We start from the raw sequence: 8,756 nt of genomic DNA on the forward strand, positions 1-8,756 counted from the left end.
CAATATTAAAGCAGTTACTTTTCAGCATGTACCCGCATATGTATGTGTGTGTGCATACACTTACATCTGCAGCGCAACGCCGACGGCAATAATAAGATCTGAAGAACGAGTTGCAAGAAGGCAATAAAATAACGAAGAATTACTTCCAGCTACGAAGATGTGTTTTTTTTTTCTGCTGCACTAACACTTACACTTAATAACTGTTCGAAGAAATGAATATGCTCACATAGGAATAAAGTAGATATTTAAGCATTTAATTATTATAATTTCTAAATTTTAGTACACCAGGACATGACTGAACGTGACTGAGAGAATTTGCACGTGACCAGCAACCGTTTAGCTCCAGGTTCAATGTCGTCTAAGGACATGAAATATCAAATATTAAGATGGTGTTTTCTTACCTCGAAAAAATGTCATTAGGAAAATGTTGTCATATGCCCTGCGAAGATGTTCATTTAACAAAAAAGCAAGAAAAACTCAATTCTTCCGCCAATTATACATATGTCTGTATGTATGCATATAGTGCGTTTCCTTGGGATATACAGCGCCAGTATCCCTATCGACACCTACTGGATTATTTTCATGGGTGTTGGCAGCACTGTTATAAAATTATTGTACAAACCCATAAGTAAAAAACACCCTCAGCTGGTCGTCAACAAATGGTAAGAGCTGAGATCCCCTGCTTCAAAACTGCTCTTTTCTGTAACTTGGTTATATAGGTTAGGGTAGCCTTATTGCTTTTCTAGACAAATCATTTGGTGGCCCTAAGACAATACCTGCATGTGGTTTCCATCTCTAACTAAATTAAGCCACTTAGATGTTTTTAGGAAGGTAAATAGGCTCTCCAGCGAGAAATTTAGCAAATTTCCCTGGTCGTCAAAGAAATACACAATAATTGCCAAGATATTTGGCACGGCTTCTGTGAAGTGCAGGACATTCACAGAGGAGGTGTTGTACTTAATTTCTACTTCATCTCCACAACTCCTGCACAACTCCTCCATTCGGCTGGCTGGGATGCCAATAATGCAATGGCACGTTATAACATCTGTGACGACGCTGGTAGCTGATGTGTTGAATCCAAGCAAACATTTTGTCATTTTAAGACTCACTTTTAGCTAGAGCGCTTTGGATACCCTGCAGTTAGTAGTCAGAGACCACCTTCTATTAGTTTCCGGGACTATGCTCAAGTCAATCGCAGGTGTACAGTTCATTTAGATGCATGGCTTTTTTTTTTTGGTGGGTTCCCTCGCACTTACAGCAACCGTCGTCTACTGCCTCGTGTGGTGTGGCCACTAATACGATCCCTCCTCTTCTTCTGGGGTAACACCCTCTCTGGGACTGCTTTCTGTATTACTTCCGGAGGGCCCAGAACGGCATCCATAAGGGACCAATTCTATTCACCCACGTCTGGGTCCACCATATTTGTAGCCAGCTTTCATGCTATCAGCTGAGAAAAATATGGTTCGACTTCTTGTGTCTCTATCTGTGCGGCTTCGCTTTGTTGCTCTGTGTCGAGGTCAATCTTGTTTTTTCGTAGTACGAGGTATTTCTTTACCACGATCTTGCTGCCCTCACGTTCGAGCATTTTGTTGATTATATTGCTTGGTGCGATGTCGCCAATCTGCTCCCTCAGAGCATTTCTTTCCTTAGCCATCTGTTACAACTACAAATCGTGTGTTCAGCGTCATCGCTCGGCTCTTCGCAGTATATGCACTTGGAATCGGTTACCTTGCCCATGCGGTATAGGTATATTCTGAAGTATCCGTAGCCCGAGAGGAACTGAGTTAAGAAGTAGTTCACTTCCGCAAAGTTCCCTTAGACCAATTTGTCAATTGATGGCACAAGTTTCGCTATTCATTTGCCACTCGGTTCAGTGTCCCATTGGCTTTGCCACCGCAGCATGGTTTAGCATCTCCTTTCTAAGAAGAAGTGATAACGCATTTCTTCTGGGAGTCCCATGCATCCATTCGTTCTCGGACCGTGAGGTCGACGGGTATCTGCCCGCTGATCACAAAAAGTGCTGCCCCTGAGACAGTGCGGTAGGCTTAGGCAACTCTGAGTGCCGCTGTTCGTTGCACAGCCTCCAATGCAATTGGCTTTGAAGTTTAGCAAAATTCCCCATACTTCGCTGCCATATAGGAGAATTGAGTTTGTGGCCGCCATAATTAGCTTTCTTCTGCGCTATGTTGGCAAACGATGTTTGCCATTAATCTAATTAGCATACCCGTGACCTTTGCTGCTTTGTAGTTTCATGCCGTATCTGGGTCCAGAAAGTACGCCTGCAGTCAAGTTGAATACCTAAGTATTTCATTACTTTTTGGGTCACAAAGGACGTGTCGCCTATTTGCATGCTGACTCTCGAGTGGCATGTGACCTCGTGTCATAAAGATGACTTTGGTTTAATGTTTGGCGAGTTACAGGCCGCGGAATACCTTAGTCCTCTACTACTCGCTGAAGGTCAAGCTCAAAGCCTTTCCTTGCACATTCATCCGCTCTTTTATTTCCCTCTACACCAGAGTGGTCGGGGACCCAAAAAAGTGTAGTATTGTGTTGTTGAATAAGCGACTTTTTTAATGAATTGAATTGATGCGGGCTGAGGTCATTGCTTGACTACTAATAAAAATTGTAAGGTTTGCCGGAGATTAGTCCATTAGTCTCTCGTGTTTTGCTGCTTTGTCTGGCAAGGAGCATTTTAAGGATAATTGTTCCGAGTACTCTCTCGATCCAGTCCCAGTGTTCATCTTTGATCCGTCAATATAAATATGGTGTGTCGCGAATTCTCTGTATGTTTGTGTTCTGTTTTGCATTACCATGAAGTGAGTGGACACTTTTCAAATGAAATAAAGCAAAATAAATAAAATGTCTGCATACTCTTTTTTTTATTTTCGCAACATATTTTCAAATATAGAACAGTTTACGAAAAAATCGTATATGCATCAAATAAAGAGTGAGTGACGGTATGTGTTTAAATTTAAATTTTCAAATACGCACCATAATTTTGACAAGTGGTACTGCAGCGCCTTAATGGGTTAAAGGCTAAGTTAGCCGGACCATTAATACCCAAGCAACAGAAAAGTTGAACAATCCAATTTTATTCTAACTTGGACATCTGAGGATTACAAAATAGCTACTTAGCGCTACTGACTTGATGAGTCAACTTGTACTAATTTAAGGTTAAGCCATAAGAATGTAACTGCCGTTCTACGTTCTTTCATAAATCGTGTGTGTGCCCAATTCCTCAAAGGCAATAGATTTTAATAGCGCCAGCAGCAGTACTTTGAGCTTTGCTTTACATTTAAAACGTAAAAGAAATTTGCCGACTGCAAGCCCGAATAGTAGTAGACAGAGTTCTGGTGCATTTGCTACTAAGAGTAAGAAGAAACGCTGCAAATCAATTAAGTGTCAAATTGAAAGAGGAGTTAAAAACTCCAGAAGTATAAAACTCCAGCAGTAGAGTAAGAAGCGCGGCAAAGGCCAGTGGAGGTTTTAAGAATAGCAAGTTTTGTAATTAAATTATGAAAAATTTGCACTTGTTTTTCTTTTGCAGTTACGAAGTTCCCTGTCACCAGATGACTTCAGTGTCTTCAACGCAACGTTGTGGCATATAGCCACAGAATAAATTCGTGAAATTTCTGAAAGCTTTAGGGCGATTAATAATAAAGCATGAATGGCATGACTTGCTACGTGGCATGCGACGATTTCTAAAATGACCTCATAAATTGTTGTTCACTAAAGGCGCTACAAATAGAATTTATTGTGATTTTTTTTAGACTGCAAGGGCAGTCTATCAAACCTGTGTGTGCCTTTTAAAGTAAACTCTATTTTTTATATTGGTTTACGTCAGTGGACTCAGTGCGATTACATACTAGTCTTTAAGCTTTTGTAAGGCATACATACGCATGTAGTCATTAAAATAGGTACGCTGCCTGCATCTATCGATTTTCTTGTGCCGCTCGAAAAAGTTAAAAGCTTTTAATGAAATTTCGTCCTTTCTACAAATAGTATTACTGCTTCGTTGTGAATTTTAAGGATCCGTTATATTAAGTTGCGTTATTTGTTGCACAGATTCGGTTATTTGCGGTTAATTTTTGCAGTTTTTGCTAATTAAGTGAAAAATATTGAATGTAACGTAAGTAGTAAATTCGACAATTTATTAAGTAATTGAATTATTATGAATTTCTGGCAAAAATAGGTCGGGACACCATTGTACGGTTGAGACGCTTCTTGTCAATCCTCCTTGCAAGAAAAAACGTCGTACAAAATTTATCGCTGAGCCGTTTGGACGGTCCATAAAGTTTATTGTAAATGCCCTTAAGACCAAAAAATTCACAGAACGACGCAGTGCAAAACGAAACCAACTTGTGCTACTGATAATTTAATTGTGACTCTTGTCAAGAATCATCAAAGCCATTGGATTACTTATATAGGGTGATCAATTAAGAGGAGTTTTTTTCATTTGCGTTTTTTTTACAGATCGCGCGCGAGTTGTGGCAAACTGTCATCGTGGATTTGTTGAACAGCGTTTGGCATTTCATCATGGAAAGACTCACACCGCAACAACGTCTACAAATTGTTCAACTGTATTATGAAAATCAGCGTTTGAAGAAGATCAATGGTTTCGTCAATAAGCAAAATTGCCGTATTTGGGATGAAGAGCAACCAGAACAGGTTCAAGAGCTACCTTTACACCCAGAGAAAACAACGGCTGATAAACCAGCTACGATTGAAGCTCTGGAAGCCAACATTACGCGTGTTATTCACGACATACCAGTCGAAATGCTCGAACGAGTGATTGAAAATTGGACCTTCAGAATGGACCACCTTAAGCGTAGTTGCGGCCAACATTTGAATGAAGTCATATTCAAAAAGTAAATGTAAAAGAATGTCCTTTCAAATGATAAATAAAGGTTTTGAACATAATTTACATTTTTGTTTTTTTTTTTTAACTATTGAAAAAAGCACCTCATGATTGATCACCCTATACATATATGGAATGTCTTTTAGCTACATGAGAATTATCGATAACTATAACTATGGTTTAACAGCTGAAACTGACAAACTATGTTGACATTTCAGTACAGTAAAGTTTGACAAGTCATCATGAGTCATTCAACGCCAGAACAACTCTGCCAAATTTTGGAAATTTACTTAAAAAAAAATCTGCTCGCGAAGTTTGTAGTGCACTGGCGGCATCTCGGTCCTTATTTCTTTCGAAATGAGTGAGGAGTTGCCGTTACTACATATGAATGGAAAGTGTTATTGAGCCAAGCTGATTTAATTTTTCTTTGAAAGCTCGGAAGTTTGAAAGACCTTATTCGAATTAAAGAATATTTTCTAAGTTAAATCTGAAATATGAATAAATGGTCCCAGTTAGTATTTAACAGTATGGTATGTCACTCAAATGGCAAAAATCACATGAAGAGTAGTTAAATGCAATTTTATCAACTGGCTTATTGGAAGCGAATTCATAAAACTCGAACTTAAGAACTAACGAGACATGATGTTTATCTACAGGTGAGAACGGCGCATAGCATTGGGAAACGCTCCTATTGATATTTATTGAGATCTAAAATTCTGTTTCGCTTGTTCACAAAACAAAAGTTGTGTCAAATTAATGCTTCATATATTATGAATACCAGTTCACAGGTAACATTTTTAGGTATAAGACCATGATTCGAGAAGCTATTTGACCTCATAACATCAAGAAGAGTTTATATCCACATCCTTTTTAACGAGTTTGATGCATCGGATTTTGATCAATGTTGGAATTTTTGGCAGTGTATGATATAATATTGTCCTCGGTGTCTGACCTTTTGAATGAAAAGAGGTGTATCCATTTTTTCGTAGCAACTACTTCCAATTAATTACTACTGTTCACGCCAATCAAAACAGTTTCGGCCTTTTTTGCTTTTTGGACTTTTTATTAACCACATTAGCCCACTGCTAGTAAGCGATTGAGCCGCTGCAGGAGAAAACATAATGGCGGAGCTCTTAGTAGTTACACTAGTGCGAGAGAGAGGAACAGCACACAATGCGTATTCCGCAGTCGGTAAATTATTGGCTCCATTGGAGACGGCAGCAACAGCAGCAAAAGTAAGAGAGCCTTTTGCATTGTCTGTAGCAGCCGAAGACGATAGGTGAATAAAGTCAGCAGTAAAAGCAGGAGCAGTAAGGCTCTCCGCCTGACTCTCTAAATTAAGGTGTAGATTCATGCGCTTGCAATTATTTTTTTTCACTGCATTTTCGCGCAAGCACTTAATGCGAAGCTTACTCTGCCGCGAATGAATTTCTAACTGAAGAGATTCAGTTTTGCTACTAAGCGCTCTTTATAATCATGCAGTGCATTTATCACGGAAAATATATGTATGCGCATTATCAGCTCTAAGAGTAGTAATCCCATTTAGCTTGGATCTCAACGTTGTTTGTTGTTGTTCCGCAAATGAATTTTCCGTAAGTAATTTATTATTATGAAGTGCCAGTAAAATCCTGGTTCACACTCTCATTTAATATAATTGGAGGAGGAGGCGAGCTAATAGATTTGCGTCGAAAGCGGCAAAAGAAGAACAAAAAATGGTTGGCAGAATTGAGTGCGAATTCAACATCGCTCAGTAATATGTTAACGCATTCCAAATGAAAAAAATCTTTGCACTTAGTACACTGCATTTTGGGATGCGATCACTCAACTTTTTGCCCACATGCGCAGGGCATTATGATAATATTGTTAATGATAGCTTGTTATTGGTATGAAATAAATGTAGTCACTATCTCCCAAGCATTAATTATCAGGTCACTCCATAAGTTCGTGCGTATTTTACCCATAATTTCACTTTTGTACTATGCATACAAAAAAATTTGCATACAAAAAATTATTCGCGGAATATAACGGAACTATTTATATTTTCTTTGATATATTGTGCATTCAACAAGTGATTTTAGTCGCGGATAGAAAGAAGCACGTGTTGTTAAAAAATAAAATGGAATCTTCGAACGCGTACTAGAGGCATATTTTGTATTTTTTTTATAAAAGTGGTAAAAATGCAACAACTGCTGCTGCAGAAATAAACACTGTTCACGGAGAGGATACCGTGAGTGTAAGGACTGCGCTAAAGTGATTTTCAAAATTCCGAAGTGGTAACTGCGACGTGGAGGATGCCCCGGGCGCTGGTCGTCCTGAAGTCTTAAACTCCGACACCTTGCTCGAACTCGTGGAAGCTGAGCCAAATTTCACAGTCGATATGATGCTCCGAGGTTAAATTCATCGCATGGAATAGTTCGCAGGCACCTGGTTCAGTTGGGAAAGGTTTCAAAGCTGGGAAAGTGGGTTCCACATAGACTTTATGTCGCCAACCTTGAGCAGAGAGTGAATGTGTGTTCCCAGCTGCTGCAATGGCTTGAAAATGAAAGTTTTTTGAACCGTATCGTTACTAGTGATGCAAAATGGGTCCTTTACAAAAATCCTTTTGGCAAAAGCCAATGGTTAGATAAAGGTGAAACACCAGAACTGACCCCTAGAGATGCCTTTCACCCCAAGAAGATTTTTCTGTCTATTTGGTAGAATATGACCGGTATTGTTTATTAGGAACTCATGAAACCCAACCAGACGATAACTGATGATTATTATTTCCATCAGCTTTCAAACCTGAATGAGGCACTTAACAAAAATCGACCGTCTCTAGTGAATAGACGCAAAGTTTTGTTTCACCACGACAACGCAAGGCCTCATACCGCAAGGCAAATATTAGGCAAGCTGAACGAGCTCGGATGGGAGCTAATGCCGCATCCAGCATACTCTCCGGATATTGCACCTTGTGATTATCACCTTTTCCGTGGACTTCAGTTCCCACATGAGTAACAAGAACTACTCCTCAAACGAAGCTATAAAAAGGGGTATTGAAGCGTACTTTGGATCCAAGGACAAAAAGTTTTTTGAGCAGGGAATTAAAAATTTGCCTAAACGTTGAGAAGAAATTGCAAATAATGAGGGAAAATATATTTTTGATTAATAAATACTTAAAACGTCTTTTTTATTAATTTTAGAACCACCTTTAAAAAATGCACGAACCTATGGACTGACCTGATATTATAAAAGTATAAACTTTTGGCTATTAACACAAAAAAAAAAAACAGGAGCGCTCGAAAACACATGCGCACGCTTTAATTATACGTTTACACGCTGGAAAATTTCGAAAAAGCAAATTGATTTTTTTTTTATAAAATGTTATAATAATAAAATCCTTTACGAATATGTCAAAAAAAATTTAGAACGTAAATTTAAGTATTTCTTATAAAGGGTGATTTTTTAAGAGCTATAGCAAAGTTCTTCAAAACAAAAAACACACGTCAAATTCAGAAAAATGCATGAAATTTTTATTCAAATCGATAGTACAGTCCATATAATTTAAAGTTTGATGATTATTTCATGCAAATGTTGACCGCGACTGCGCTTCAAATGGTCCATCCGCTTAGTCCAATTTTGACATACTCTTTCCAATGTTTCGGCCGCTATCTCACATATAAATGCATTAATGTTGTCTTCCAATGCGTTAATTGAAGCAGGCTTGTCTGAATAGACATGAGCTTTAACATAGCCCCACAAAAAATAATCTGAAGGCGTTATATCCCACGATCTGGGTGGCCAATTGACAGGTCCCGAAAGTCAAATAAAATGTTCATCGAACTCGCCTCTCAACAAGTCCATTGTTACGCGTGCTGTGTGGCATGTTGTACCGTCTTGCTGAAACCCCATGTCATGCAAG

The sequence above is a fragment of the Anastrepha obliqua genome, chromosome 3 (assembly GCF_027943255.1).
Source record: "Anastrepha obliqua isolate idAnaObli1 chromosome 3, idAnaObli1_1.0, whole genome shotgun sequence".
In the NCBI taxonomy this organism is placed as follows: Eukaryota; Metazoa; Arthropoda; class Insecta; order Diptera; family Tephritidae; genus Anastrepha; species Anastrepha obliqua.